Genomic DNA, 16,325 nt, shown 5'->3' with positions numbered 1-16,325 from the left:
AAATTCAATGTCATTTTCAATCCTATTGTTAAATAAATACCTACACCCTTCAAAACTGGTGTCATTTATTGAAAAATTCACTATATGGGAATATTCTTCTCTCTCATGGCTCCGGTCTCTGCACTGGGTCTGGAATGCATCTTGATTTATAGTCAAATCTAAACAACATGAATTTACACCTTCATATGAACAATTGTTTATACAGTTATCATTTCTTAATTCCAATTCAACATTCAAATTGCTGAAATTAGTGGGATTTATCAATTCTATACATTTTTCATCACTTATTCTTAATGGATTATATTCTAGATGATCTCCACAGGTAAGCTTCTGTTCCATTGAACCAGTGATACCATGCTTCAATTCTTGCAAATTCTGAATGAAACTGTTATGACTTTTTATTGCCGAGTTATTTGCGCAACTGCTGGTCTGTTCAGAAAGATCACATTCATTCAAGTGTACTTGCATTTTATGCTTAACTTTTTCATCATCAGTAGTCTCTGATGTAAGGAAAGGATTGCTAATGCTCCACAATGATTCTTCAGATTGATCAAAATCATCCTTAGATTTTGTAGGTTCTTCCTTATCCTCCTTTGTTTTAGAAGTGAATTGCCCAAACAAACTGAAAGATGATTCTTCATTTGTCTTTTTGTCTGCCATATTAATAACACTGGCTAAGAGAGAACTTGCCTGATGACATCCACCCTCATTCTCAGTTTTTCCTTTACTGGACTGACTTTTATCCATAAACTTTAAGAGTTGCAGAGGACTCTCATACTTTGAAGACACGATCTCTTGTTTCTTTGCTGATAAATTAAAGAGTGCTGAGATAAAACCTGACTGGTTACTGCAATCTTCTTTGTCATTTGCGTTGTTTGGCCTCAGTGTACTGTTCTCAGTTTTAACCAAAATGACAGCTTGATCTGATGTCTTTGATGACATATTCAAAGAATTGTCCTTGTGAGTGTCTCTTTTTTCTATTTTTATCATTTTATCAGAATAATCTTTTCTACTAAACTTTTCCTGCTTTAAGCTTAATAAATTTTCATTTGAAGCCCAATTTAAAAGTCCAGGTTCACCAGAGGTTAGTTTATCTGTTGCAGCTTTCTTTTCTTCCACTGATCCAATATGCTCATGTTCCGAAGTGGGTGTAGCTGCTGAAGTACAGTGATCGGAGGAAGACATTGTTGCATCCGAAAATGTGATATGTCTATTTAGGTCTACTTGCTTAGATGCAGTTTCCAAAATTTCCCCTTTATTGTTCCTTTCTAGTGTTGATGTGGATGCATTTTTACTGAATGAAAATTTAAACAAGCCTGAAAAAAATCCTTGTTCACTACTGCTCTGTTTTTCCTTTCTATCAGCATCATTTTTTTGTTTGGAACTTGAGGAAAACTTTGAAACATCTAATAACATCTTATCTTTGTATTCACTAGATGCTTTAATTTTATCTGCTTGTGGTTCATCACTTATTCTTTGTTTAAATACTGATGGTCTGTCATTCATAGGAAATTTTACAGAAAATAGATTTCCACCTGAGCTCACTTCTTTTTGATTTTCAGAAGAAATGTTTTCAGAAGAAAAGAATGGGCGTTTCAATTTTCCGAGAAGGGAGAAAGACTGATTATCGCCAATTTTCTCTTCATTTCGAAGATCTTCAGCGGATCTGTGCAGAGTAAACTTCGATACGGTGTCAGATGCAGTTTGTGTTTCATTGTCCAATGAAGAATATAAAACTTGACTTAGTGACTTTTTAAAAGAGTTAAAACTTCTCAAATTAATTCCAGAATGGTTTGATGTATCGGAGTTGGTTTGTAAAGAGGTTTCTATTTTCTGAGAAAACTTCATGTCATTCTCTAATTTATTGTTATGAACAATATTTGGTCCCAGAATGTCAGGTTTATCATTATCTGCTGGTACAATTGGAATTGACTGATCTATAGTTTGTGACTTGTTACGTAACTCAAAGACAGATGTAGATTTATCTGGAGCATGATCGGTACATTTATTTAGAGCAACATATTTCTGCGAGTTACTTGTTAAAGAGTTCTTTTGTTGGTACAAGTTGTCCTTAAAGTTATTTTGAGAGTTATTCTCAATGTCATCAAAGAGGACACGATTTTCAAATACGTGCAAAGCATCTTTTCCTTCACAGTTTGAAATTATATTATCATTGGAAGCGATAGTTTTGTTATCAGGGTCAGAAGCTTGATGTGTTCTATTTGGCTCAATACCATTCTGTGTATCATTTGATTCATTTTTTCCAATAAAGAACTTTATAGGCTTTAGCTTCCCAAGCAACGAGTCAATGACTGTGCTTTGTGTTGATTCAGTTATCACCGAGATGTTTTCATCCTGTGGCTTTTGCGTCACAATTGAAAATGATATGTTTTCTTCTGCTGCATTAAACACACTTGGAAAAGCAGATTCTTTGTTTTCAAGAGAATGGCATGGAGGTTTAGACAGCAAGGTATCTGTTCCTTCTGGTGCATCATTCATAGGAGCATTAATTTTTGAATCATTGGTTAAGGGAGACAATAAGTTTTCAAGATCAGTGTGATCCTTATTCATTTTGTCGAGAGTTTCTGAAGTAACAGAAAATATTTTATCCATAAGTGAATGCTGCCTTTTCCCCATTCCTATTCTCACACCTATTGAACCAAATAGAGACTGCATTGTATTCTTCACACCAGTAAGATCAGGAATGGAGTCCACTTTCTGATCACTACGTCCACTATCACATTTTACAGAAGTCTGTTTCCACCCTTTTTGATCTTCCAATTCTTGTCCATGACAACAAGGTACTTTATCTTCACTAATATGCTTAATGGACTCTTCCTGAGAATGCCTGAGAGCTTTATTCTGCAGTTTTGGAAATGAACCAAATTTATTAATTTCCTGTTCCTTTTCTGCCAAGTACTCAGATACAGATGCCACTAGACCTTGCAGTTCATCCATTGTATCAATAAAATCTTCATTCATTTGCTCCCTTTGAGAGGGATGCAACTTGTTTTTAGTTTGGTTTAACCTGTCATCATTTTCTTCATCCAGAATGAGTTTTGGTTGATGAATGCTTTGGAGGATATTTGGAGCAGTGATATCTTGTTTCCTGTAATTCATGTAAGTTTTGTCATCCTCTTCCCATGTCTGTGCAATTAATACTATTTCCTGTTCATCATCAGATCCAAAAGAACAAAGTTCATCAGAGTCACTACTCTCATATGTATCATATATATGAGGTAACAGTCCTTCTGACATTTCATCTTTGTATATTTCCGGCAGGCATTCTTCTACATCGATCATATCATCAAGGCTGTTGTTGAGTGACTCATTCAATCTCCAAGTGTTACATCTTTTCACAGGTTCCCATTTATTCTGCTGGTCTGCTGCTGACACCATACCATAGCTATACAGCAAAGGGTCACTAAGATTCCATTTCATCGTTTCAGATTTTATTCCTAACCCTTTACTGGAAAGGTTGCTGATAAATGTACCACTGGGGGAGGGGTTATCTAAACTGTTAGAATAGTTTTGCTTTTCCATGTCTTTGTCCTCCAAACCTTTATGTCTGCCTTTCTTTTTTCGCCTGTCTATAGTATTATATTCTTCTGGATAACTGGAATACAGCAAATTCTTTGATTTTCCATTGAGAAACTGCTTACACCTTAATATTTTTTGGTTTTTCCCATCTGCATGCTCTCTGCATTTATGATTATTTTCTTTTGTAGGATTCTTCTTCAGGATTTCTTCTTGCCTGTTTTCCTGACTTTCTTTCACAGAAAAGCTGTTGAACTGTTTCCCTAACTTCATGTTTTTATTTTCCCAGTCTTCTTCTCCAACACCAGAATCCACTGGTATGATTCTAACCTTTCCTTGTAAGGTGCTCCAGCTTGTGAAGGCAAGGCATGCGTAAGTAGAGAACAGAAGGTTTTGAAAGCAATGTTAAGGAATGAATTAAAAAAAAGAGAATCATATTGAAAACATTTCAACTTAATGGAATATTGAGTAAAATGGCAAACAGAAATTAAACAATGATCAAAAACTCAAGAGAATTTAAATATACATATACATTTTTTTTTACTCATGTTCATAATACAGTTTGACTTATTTTCTTTCTTTAAGAAGATTTTGTAATTAGCTTTACCCTATCTGGAAACACAACATCTACATAAACATTAAAAGCATGCAAACAGTTGAGCCAACATTATCTTCATACCATCATAGCACACCATTACACAGCAACATCAAGGCCAAGAAGAACAGAACCCACCTATCGGACAGATCTAGAGACTGCCTACTTTCGAGGGAGTATTGGCGGCTGGTTAGCTGACTAGACTCAGATGCAGACTCTAGATCACTACGGCCATTTGCAGCAGAATCTATGCTATCATATCGTCTGGTAACAAAAATGAATGACAGTAGAAAACAGGAGGGTAAATTATTACTTACTGTGTAGCACTGCATTTCAGACCTCAAACAGGTTAGTCTATATAAAATGCATTTAAGTTAAACAAAAAACCCACTGGTATTGCTTCTGAAATGCATTAATTGAATGCTGCCTCAAGATCACAAAGATCTGGCAACATGTCAGATCTTGAATGATTTCTTCTTTTGAACCTAACACTTCACTGCATATAGATACATATATAATACTTTGTTAAGAATGAATATCATTAAAAATTCAACAAAAAGGAAGCACAGTACCAATCAGTAAAAGCATCCAAAACTGTTCTACTTTAAAATTGAATGAAGTGATTCCCCATAAATATATCAAAGTTACCTTACTTTTCCCTCTTAAAAAACTTACATGTAAAGTAATAACACAAAATCATCAATTATATCATAACTTCAGTCAGATATAACTGAATTTTCTCAACATCCAATCCAATTCTGAATTTTACATCATCCAGATAACTAAAAATAGTACAAATTTAACAAAAGGAAACTGAAAATAATATAGATAAACAATATACACTTATGTGATTTATATTTATTTGCCCCCAAAGCTAAACAGTTTTCCCCCCAATGATTGCAATGTAGCATCCCGAGTCTAAAAAAATGATAATTTGCCCTACTGTTTCAAGTATTCTTATACGAGACTAAATGTGGTTATATTTAAAAAAATCCTCAGTCATTTTCATGTGCATACAGGAGAAGTTGATGGAATATGTGTGCACATGTTTAATAATTAAAATATTGAAGAAAAAGTGCTATTTCTAGGGGTGCTGGCAACAAAGGGGAGAAAAAACTTTTATTTTTAAACTGACCACAATGGATTCCCAATTCCTTTTTAGAAAATTCAAATTTTGGATAACTCAAAGTTTTAGGGTGCTCAAGAAGGTGCACGATGTGTTGGCTTTTGTTAGTCGGGGTATTGAGTTCAAGAACCATGAGGTAACGTTGTACCTCCATAACACCATGGTTAGATCAAACTTGGAATATTTCCATCAGTTCTGGTCACCTCATTATAGGAAGGATGTTGAATCTTTATAGAGGGTGCAGAGTGAATTTACCAAGATGCTGCCTGGATTAGAGAGCTTGGTTTACGTGGATAGGGTGAGTGAGCTAGGGCCTTTCTCTTTGGAGTGAAGAAAAATAAGAGGGGTCTTGATAGATGTGTACAAGATAATCAAAGGTATAGATTGACTGGGCAGCCAGCGACTTCTTCCCAGGGCAGAAGCGGCCAAAACGAGGTAGCATAATTTTAAGGAGATTGGTGGAAAGTATCAGGGGGATGTCAGATGTAAGTTAATTTTAGAGTAGGCTAAAAGGTCATCACAACATTGTGGTCTGAAGAGCCTGAACTGTGCTGTGGTGTTCTACTGGTATGTTCTATGCTCAAAACTCAATGAGTGACAGCAGTCCTTTAAGAAGTACCAAGATAGGCCAAGTAATCTCACTGTACACAGCAGAAGTGATACGACAATTGCTGCAACTATACATGGATTAGGATGAGAAGTCAAGAATGATTCTGCTCTTCATTGTTTATCTTATAAGTATAGGTATGGGTAACAAGATGACAGGAGTGTGTTTTTGGGTGGAGGAGAGATCACATAAAATGATACCCATCTCCAGAAAGGGCACCTTGATAAAAATACTCCACAACAAAATAGCAAAAATATTATGTAATATTTATGTAAAATATTTGTAATTTCTCAAACATTAAAACAAGATTACATTCAAACAAGATCTTGAAAATTGTAAAAAAAGATCCTAACGAGCTTTGTCAAAAGCAAAACAAAAAGGATTAAGAAGTCAAAGAAAGATTTATCGCATGGGGCTGACTAAATGTTTTGCCAAGCATTTGAGATACAAGCAAGCTTCCAAAAAGAAGTTAAGAAACAAAAGATTCCACAAAAAATTCCAGCTAAAGGTACAATGGTGTGATAAAGATGTAAAGCTATTAGGCCAAAGTTTTGAGAGCAGGACAATATCATCTTAGAAAAGATTACATGCCTAAATATATTAGCATAAGGATTGAGATTTAACTTGAAACTTTAATGAACTAGACTGGAATGAAGGATGTGATAAGCAAGGTTATTAAGGTAAAAGTATGGAGACGTTATGATGAAGATAAATGGATATTAGCTGCTCAACTTAAAGATAAACTGAACATACAATATGCAGAGATTAGTCTTGAGGAGGTCTTGTACGATAGCTTTCTAAAGTAATTCTATTATCAGAAGAGAAGCAAACGTGAGACATATTATCTCAGTTGATAAAGGTGAAATTAAACTGAGACAGAAAACAAAAGCAGCATCAATAGTGGAGGAAGAGGTTCTTAAGTTAGATTTAAGATATAAAGGTCCCAGTGCTGGAATTAACAATTGCTTATAATATAGGTTAGGCCATTGTGTTTGGGCCGAGAAGAATGGATTTTATTCATCAAATACTGTGCCTTGGCCACTGCTGGTGAGTCTCCTTTCTGGTGCCACAGTCCTTTCAGTGAAGCATTTCCACAAAGCTGTTGTGAAAGAGTTCCAGTGTTAAAGACCAAATAGTGATATATATCTAAGTATGGATCATGAGCTGAAGGATAACCAATACAAGATGGTATTTCCATGCATCAACTGCCTTTGTCTTTCTGAGTGAGTGCCTGCAATCCACTTCAGTTTACAAGTCACCTCAGCCATGGTACTCTACTGGTGAAGGGAACGAACATTTAAAGTGAATGATATTATAAAACAGCTATGTTCTATGTCGAGGATTTGGATGAGAATGTACAAGGCATGGCTGGTAAATTTACAGATGACAGTAGAACAGGTACTGTTGTAGATAGGGAAAATGGTTATCAGAATTTACAGAGGGATCTTGATCAGATGGGTAAGTGGGCAAGGAATGGCAAATGGAGCTTAATTCTGATAAGTGCAAGGTGTTGCACTTTGGGAATACAAAAGTGTCTTTAATCTAGGGATACAGCACGTATAGTCACTTCCAGCCCAACAAGTCTGTGATGCCAAACACACTCAAATGACCAATTAACCTACTGACACATATATCTTTGGAATGTGGGAGAAAAATGGAGCACCTAGAGGAAACCCACGCGGCCATGGGAAGAACATACAGGCTCCTAACACTAACTGCTATACTACCGTGCCTCCTCGCACTTTCCGTCTTTATTTCAAATTACTAGCTTAGGTAGAGATTTCATTTTCAAGGAATAAATCTAGTTGCTATTAACCTTATCAATCTTCTGATGCATCTATTCATACAACATTAGTAGAAGTTGTAATGGAATATTACTTGTGGAGAGAAAGTCCTTCTTCACACCTAGTATCGCACTGCCATTGTGATACAATGCTGTCTGATAGCTCCAGACTGAATGTCCATGAGGCCCTGCAGACAGTCAGCAGTAGGAGGAATTTGACATCATTTGTATCCTCTTGGGCTGGCCTACCTCTCATACTGCTATTCCAATCAGTTCAGGGGATCAACCCCGATTTAATGAGTATAAGGGCTTGTTGGAAGCAAAATTAATGCATGTCTTAAAGTGAGGTGCTATCCTGGCAAAGGTGCAGTATACAGTGCCTATACAAAGTATTCACCCCCTTGGAAATGCTTATATTTTATTCTGTTACAACATTGAATCACAGTGGATTTACAAACCTCATTTCCAGAAAAGTTGGGATATTTTCCAAAATGCAATAAAAACAAAAATCCGTGCTATGTCAATTCACGTGAACCCTTATTTAACTGAAAAAAGTACAAAGAAAAGATTTTCAATAGTTTTACTGACCAACTTAATTGTATTTTGTAAATATACACAAATTTAGAATTTGATGGCTGCAACACACTCGACAAAAGTTCGAACAGAGTTAAAATAAGATTGAAAAGTGCACAGAAAAGTCATGCTACTGTGACAACTATAGCCACCTGGGCTCGGGAGTACTTCGGAAAACCATTGTCACTCAACACAGTCCGTCGCTGCATCCAGAAATGCAACTTGAAACTGTATTACGCAAGGAGGAAACCATACATCAACTCTATGCAGAAACGCCAGCAAGTTCTCTGGGCCCAAGCTCATCTCAGATGGACCGAAAGACTGTGGAACCATGTGCTGTGGTCAGATGAGTCCACATTTCAGCCAGTTTTCGGAAAAAACGTGTGTCAAGTTCTCCGTGCCAAGGATGAGAACGACCATCCAGATTGTTATCAGCGAAAGGTGCAAAAGCCAGCATCTGTGATGGTATGGGGGTGCATCAGTGCCCACAGCATGGGTGAGTTGCATGTATGTGAAGGTACCATTGAGTCTGAGGCATATATTAGGATTTTAGAGAGACATATGTTGCCATCAAGGCAACATCTCTTCCCAGGACGTCCATGCTTATTTCAGCAGGACAATGCCAGACCACATTCTGCATGAGCTACAACAGCGTGGCTTTGTAGACACAGAGTGCATGTGCTTGACTGGCCTGCTGCCAGTCCAGATCTATCTCCTATTGAAAATGTATGGCGCATCATGAAGAGGAGAATCAGACAACAGAGACCATGGACTGTTGAGCAGCTGAAGTCTTATATCAAGCAAGAATGGACAAAATTTCCAATTACAAATCTACTACAATTAATATCCTCAGTTCCAAAACAATTAAAAAGTGTTGTTAAAAGGAAAGGTGATGTAACACAATGGTAAACATGCCTCTGTCCCAACTTTTGTTGAGTATGTTGCAGCCATCAAATTCTAAATTTGTGTATGTTTACAAAATACAATTAAGTTGGTCAGTAAAACTATTGAAGATCTTTTCTTTGTACTTTTGTCAGTTAAATAAAGCTTCACGTGAATTAACATATCACAGATTTTTGTTTTTATTGCATTTTGGAAAATATCCCAACTTTTCTGGAAATGGGGTTTGTAATTTGGCTTTTTTTGACACTGATCAACAGAAAAAGACTCTTTCGTGTCAAAGTGAAAACAGATCTCTACATAGTGACCTAAATTAATTACAAATATAAAACACAAAATAATTGATTGCGTAAGTATTCACCCCCTTTAATATGACACAACAAATCATCACCAGTGCAGCCAATTGGTTTTAGAAGTCACATAATTAGTTAAATGGAGATCACCTCTGTGCAGACAAGGTGTTTCAATTGATTGTAATAAAAATACATAGAAACATAGAAAATAGGTGCAGGAGTAGGCCATTCGGCCCTTAGAGCCTCCACCGCCATTCAGTATGATCATGGCTGATCATCCAACTCAGAACCCTGTACCTGCCTTCTCTCCATACCCCCTGATCCCTTTAGCCACAAGGGCCATATCTAACTCCCTCTTAAATATAGCCAATGAACTGGCCTCAACTGTTTCCTGTGGCAGAGAATTCCACGGATTCACCACTCCTCTCTGCATGAGGAAGTTTTTCCTCATCTCGGTCCTAAAAGGCTTCCCCTTTATCCTTAAACTGTGACCCCTTGTTCTGGACTTCCCCAACATCGGGGACAATCTTCCTGCATCTAGCCTGTCCAATCCCTTTAGAATTTTATACCTTTCAATAGGATCCCCCTCAATCTTCTAAATTCCAGCGAGTATAAGCCTAGTCAATCCAGTCTTTCATCATATGAAAGTCCTGCCATCCCAGGAATCAATCTGGTGAACCTTCTTTGTACTCCCTCTATGGCAAGAATGTCTTTCCTCAGATTAGGGGACCAAAACTGCACACAATATTCCAGGTGTGGTCTTACCAAGGCCTTGTACAACTGCAGTAGAACCGCCCTGCTCCTGTACTCGAATCCTCTTGCTATGAATGCCAGCATACCATTCGCCTTTTTCACCGCCTGCTGTACCTGCATGCCAACTTTCAATGACTGGTGTACAATGACACCCAAATCTCGTTGCGCCTCCCCTTTCCTAATCGGCCACCATCCAGATAATATCTGTTTTCCTGTTCTTGCCACCAAAGTGGATAACCTCACATTTATCCACATTAAATTGCATCTGCCATGAATTTGCCCACTCACCTAACCTATCCAAGTCACCCCGCATCCTCTTAGCATCCTCCTCACAGCTAACACTGCCGCCCAGCTTCGTGTCATCCGCAAGCTTGGAGATGCTGCATTTAATTCCCTCGTCTAAGTCATTAATATATATTGTAAACAACTGGGGTCCCAGCACTGAGCCCTGCAGTACCCCACTAGTCACTGCCTGCCATTCCGAAAAGGTCCCGTTTATTCCCACTCTTTGCTTCCTGTCTGCCAACCAATTCTCCATCCACATCAATACCATATCCCCAATACAGTGTGCTTTAAGTCTGCACATTAATCTCCTGTGTGGGACCTTGTCAAAAGCCTCTTGAAAATCCAAATATACCACATCCACTGGTTCTCCCCTATCCACTCTACTAGTTACATCCTCAAAAAATTCTTTAAGATTCGTCAGACGTGATTTTCCTTTCACAAATCCATGCTGACTTTTTCCGATGATTTCACCGCTTTCCAAATGTGCTGTTATCACATCTTTGATAACTGACTCTAGCATTTTCCCCACCACCGATGTCAGGTTAACCAGTCTATAATTCCCCGGTTTCTCTCTCCTTCCTTTTTTAAAAAGCGGGGTTGCATTAGCCACCCTCCAATCCTCAGGAACTAATCCAGAATCTAAAGAGTTTTGAAAAATTATCACCAATGCATCCACTATTTCTTGGGCTACTTCCTTAAGCACTCTGGGATGCAGACCATCTGGCCCTGAGGATTTATCTGCCTTCAATCCCTTCAATTTACCTAACACCACTTCCCTACTAACATGCATTTCCCTCAGTTCCTCCATCTCACTAGACCCTCGGTCCCCTACTATTTCCGGAAGATTATTTATGTCCTCCTTAGAGAAGACAGAACCAAAGTAGTTATTCAATTGGCCTGCCATGTCCTTGTTCCCCATGATCAATTCACCTGTTTCTGACTGTAAGGGACCTACATTTGTCTTAACTAATCTTTTTCTTTTCATATACCTATAAAAGCTTTTACAGTCAGTTTTTATGTTCCCTGCCAGCTTTCTCTCATAATCTTTTTTCCCTTTCCTAATTAAGCCCTTTGTCCTCCTCTGCTGGACTCTGAATTTCTCCCAGTCCTCAGGTGCGCCACTTTTTCTGGCTAATTTGTATGTTTCTTCTTTGGAATTGATACTATCCCTAATTTCCCTTGTCAGCCATGGGTGCATTACCTTCCCTGGTTTATTCTTTTGCCAAACTGGGATGAACAATTGTTGTAGTTCATCCATGCGATCTTTAAATGCTTTAAGTATCATTTGCCAGTCTATCTTAGCTAATTCATGTCTCATACCTTCAAAGTTACCCTTCTTTAAGTCCAGAACCTTTGTTTCTGAATTAACTATGTCACTCTCCATCTTAATGAAGAATTCCACCACATTATGGTCACTCTTACCCAAGGGGCCTCGCACGACAAGATTGCTAACTAACCCATGGCCTGCTCTCTAGTTGGTTCCTCAACATGTTGGTTCAGAAAACCATGCCACATACATTCCAAGAAATCCTCTTCCTCAGCACCCTTACCAATTTGGTTCACCCAATCTATATATAGATTGGAGTCACCCATTATAACTGCTGTTCCTTTATTGCACGCATTTCTATTTTCCTGTTTAATGCCATCCCCAACCTCACTACTCCTGTTAGGTGGCCTGTACACAACTCCCACCAGCGTTTTCTGCCTCTTAGTGTTATGCAGCTCTACCCATATCGATTCCACATCCTCCAGGCTAATGTCCTTCCTTTCCATTGCGTTAATCTCCTCTCTAACCAGCAATGCGACCCCACCTCCTTTTCTTTCATGTCTATCCCTCCTGAATATTGAATATCCCTGAATGTTGAGCTCCCATCCTTGGTCACCCTAGAGCCATGTCTCTGTGATCCCAACTATATCATATTCATTAATAACTATCTGCACATTCAATTCATCCACCTTGTTACAAATGCTCCTTGCATTGACACACAAAGCCTTCAGGCTTGTTTTTACAACACTCTTTGCCCTTATACAATTATGTTGAAAAGTGGCCCTTTTTGATTTTTGCCCTGGATTATGCCTGCATCTGAAAGGTCCAACTGCTAGTGAATCAGTATCCTGGCAAAAACTACACCATGAAAACAAAAAAAGAACACTCCAAGCAACTCCACGAACAGATTATTGAAAAGCACAAATCAGGAGATGGATACAAGAAAATTTCCAAGTCACTGAATATCCCTTGGAGTACAGTTAAATCAATCATCAAGAAATGGAAAGAATATGGCACAGTTGTAAATCTGCCTAGAGCATGCTGTCCTCAAAAACTGAGTGACCGTACAAGAAGGGGACTAGTGAGGGAGGCCACCAAGAGACCTATGACAACTCTGGAGGAGTTACAAGCTTCAGTGGCTGAGATGGGAGAGACTGTTCATACAACATCTGTTGCCTGGGTGCTTCACCAGTCACAGCTTTATGGGAGAGTGGAAAAGAGAAAGCAACTGTTGAACAAAACTCACATGAAATCTCAGCTAGCGTTTGCTAGAAGGCATGTGAGAGACACTGAAATCAGCTGGAAGAAGGTTCTATGGTCTGGTCAAACCAAAATTGAGATTTTTGGCCATCAGACTAAATGCTATGTTTAGCGTAAGCACATCATCCCTACCGAGAAGCATGGTGGTGGCTGCATTGTGCAGCAGGCTCTGGAAGGCTGTGAAGGTAGAGGGGAAAATGAATGCAGCAAAATACAGGGAAATCCAGGAGGAAAACCTGATACAGTCTTCAAGAGAACTACAACTTGGGAGAAGATTTGTTTTCCAGCAAGACAATAACCCCAAGCATAAAACCAAAGCTGCACTAGAATGGCTTAAAAGCAAGAAAGCTAATGTATTGGAGTGGCCAAATCACAGTCCAGACCTCAATCCAATTGAGAATTTGGGGCTGGACTTGAAAATGGCTGTTCACTCACAATCCCCACGCAATCTGACAAAGCTTAAGCTGTTTTGTAAAGAAGAATGGGGAAAAATTGCAGTGTCCAAATGTGCAAAACTGATAGAGACCTATCCACACAAACTCAAGGCTGTAATTGCTGCCAAAGGCGCATTCACTAAATACTCACTTGAAGGGGGTGAGTAATTCTGCAATCAATTATTTTATATTTCATAATTGTAATAAAATTTAGACCAATTTGTAGAGATCTGTTTTCACTTTGACACAAAAGAGTCTTTTATGTTGTTCAGTGTCAAAAAAAAGCCAGAATTAATCCACTGTGAAACAAGTAAAACAATCCTGTAAAACAGTAAAACATGAAAACTTCCAATGGGTGTGAATACTTTTTATAGGCACTCTATGTATATATACATGTCAAACTGGTGAAAAGAGCCTGAAAATAACAATGCTAAACCATTCCATAGGCAACAGATCAGATCTAAGCTGTGCTCCAGAATTAAAGATTAGCTTAATTTGTCACATGTACAATGAGACATACAGTGAAATACATCATTTGTGTCAAATCAAATCAGCAAGAGCTGTGCTGCCCACAATTCACTTTCTGTGGGAGGAAATCGGAGCACCTCAAGGAAGCCCACCCATTCTTGGGGAGATCATACAAGCTCCTTACAGACAGCTGCAGGAATTGAATCCCGATCTCACAGCTGGTGCTGTAAAGCATTGAGATAACCACTATACCACCATGGCTGCCCTAGAGCTAGTATTTTCACTGGCTAACCTTTCCATTCTGGCGACAATCAAACCTATCTGATAAAATTACCCAGTTCTGTCATGCAGGTTAAATCTATTGTGGCTAATTACTTCTCTATCAGTCTGCTCTCACTTATCAGCAAAGGCTGTCATCTGCAGTACTACGTAGCAATGCTGACTCACCTGTAATCTGCTCACTAATGCATACTTGGTTCGAGCAGGACTACTTGGCTCCAGACCTTTCTCATGGTCTTGGGCCAAACATGGATCAAAGGGCTGAATTCCAGAGGAATAGATGGAGTGATGGCTCTGGTCAACAAGGCAGCATGTGAACAAGTGTGTCATTAAGGAGCTATAGTAAAACTACAGTCAATGGAAACAGTCCAGTGATTGGAATCACACTTAGTGAAAAGGAAGAGATTGTCTTTATTGAAAGCTGTGTGGGCTTTTTGGTCTGGAAGGGCCTGTCACTGTGCTGTATCTCTAAATTTAAAAAATCATGAAATATTCAGGTCAGGCAGCATTTGTGGAGAGAGGAGCAGAGCTAATGCTTCAGTTCAATAATCATTGGTGAAGATTTATACCAGGTGGTGATTCAATATTTACCTACTGCAGATCTTTCATCACTTGGCCAACTGAATTAGCATCAGTACCAGTCAGCCACTTTTGTTTAGGGATACTGAAGGCACCATCCAGAGTTCCAGAGTACAGTTGCTGACCCTGCTAATTTCAGTGTTTTTCCCCAACAAGTGTTCAACATGGTGCAGCACTGATTCAGCTGATGAAGAATGGAAGGTGGCATAAAGCAGAAGGCTTCCTTAGCTATACTTAACCTAATGCCATAAAGGATCATGGTTATGAAATCAACGCTGAAGATGTCCATGCTCCTTGGGACAGCACATACCGTGACGGTGGAGTCTGCCATGTTGTATGATGATGACTATGACAGGCTGTTATACAATTAACTTGTGGGATAGCTCTCCTACTCCCCGAAAATATGCCAAGTGAACCTTGCAGATCTAACAGGGCCAGGAGAAAAATTTCTCCTTTGGAACTTCGTGAATTTCATGAGTTCCATAGTCGTAATAAAATGAGATTTATTTTTAATTCCAGATTAATTAAATTTGAATCCAATTATTGTCACGGTGGACTCTGAGCCCTAATCTAGTAATTTAATCACTGGAATACTTGTCGAGACCCTAACAATTCTTGTTAGGATTAGCATAAGAACACTATACTGATACTAAAATGTCAAATTGGGGCCTGCATATGAGATGTGTACAGATCTGATAGAATCAGTTTAATAGCACTGACGTACGTCATGAAACTTGTTGTTTTGCAGTAGTAGTAGCACATTGAAATAGAAAAAAATACATAAGTTACAATAAGAAATACAGAAAATGAAAACATTAAATTATGCTTGGAGCAATATTTTATAACTGCTTGGGGGACATGATGAATAGTAAAAGTGGAAAACTGCTGGAAGAATAATGATTAGAAAGAGAGCCAATAATGGGAAATGGTTGGTGAAAATTGTTGTATAGATGGTCACTTTGGATGAAAGGAGCTTGATAGAGCCACGGAAACTAAATTAGAACACGGATTTTATGGGTAGAGCCTCAGAGGTCCGGCTTGGAAAACAAGTAAAAGAAAGGAACAGTATTAAAAGATTGAGATAGTCCATTCAAAGTTGTTTACACTTGACCAAATGAGTTAGAGGAAATGGATTTTATGGAAACAATGAGAGAACAGAGATTTCCCACAGAAAATGGGGCAGCATTGTGGGGCAGCCTGTACTGCCACAGCTTCACAGCTCCAAAGACCTGGGTTCAATCCTAGCCTCTGATGTATGTGTGGAGTTTTCACATTCTTCCTGTGAATGCATCAGTTTTCTCCAGGAGCTCCATTTTCCTCCCACATTCCAGAAGCATGAGGATTGACTACTATAAATTGTCCTTTGTGTGTTAATGAAAGGTAGAATCTCGGTGGGAGTGAATTGATGAAAATGTGGGAATAAAATAGGTTAGGGTAGAATTATAACAAATGGGTGCTTCCCAGTTAATGTGGACTTGGTGGGCGAAGGACCTGTTTCCATGCTCTAGCACTTCGACTGTATGGAATTGTGGACCATCCACGACCCAGGATAATCCTGAAAGGGATTACTTGTGCCAGGAATTTGA

General features: G+C 38.6%; 1 protein-coding gene across 3 annotated transcripts in view; it reads right to left on the bottom strand.

Moving 5' to 3' along the window:
* Nucleotides 1-16,325, bottom strand: part of LOC140194974 (protein unc-13 homolog B-like) — a 520,982-nt gene that overhangs the window by 236,721 nt on the left and 267,936 nt on the right. The window lies entirely within an intron of this gene.

Source organism: Mobula birostris, chromosome 3 (genome assembly GCF_030028105.1).
Source record: "Mobula birostris isolate sMobBir1 chromosome 3, sMobBir1.hap1, whole genome shotgun sequence".
Taxonomy (NCBI): Eukaryota; Metazoa; Chordata; class Chondrichthyes; order Myliobatiformes; family Myliobatidae; genus Mobula; species Mobula birostris.
This window is presented reverse-complemented; position numbering and strand designations above follow the sequence as displayed.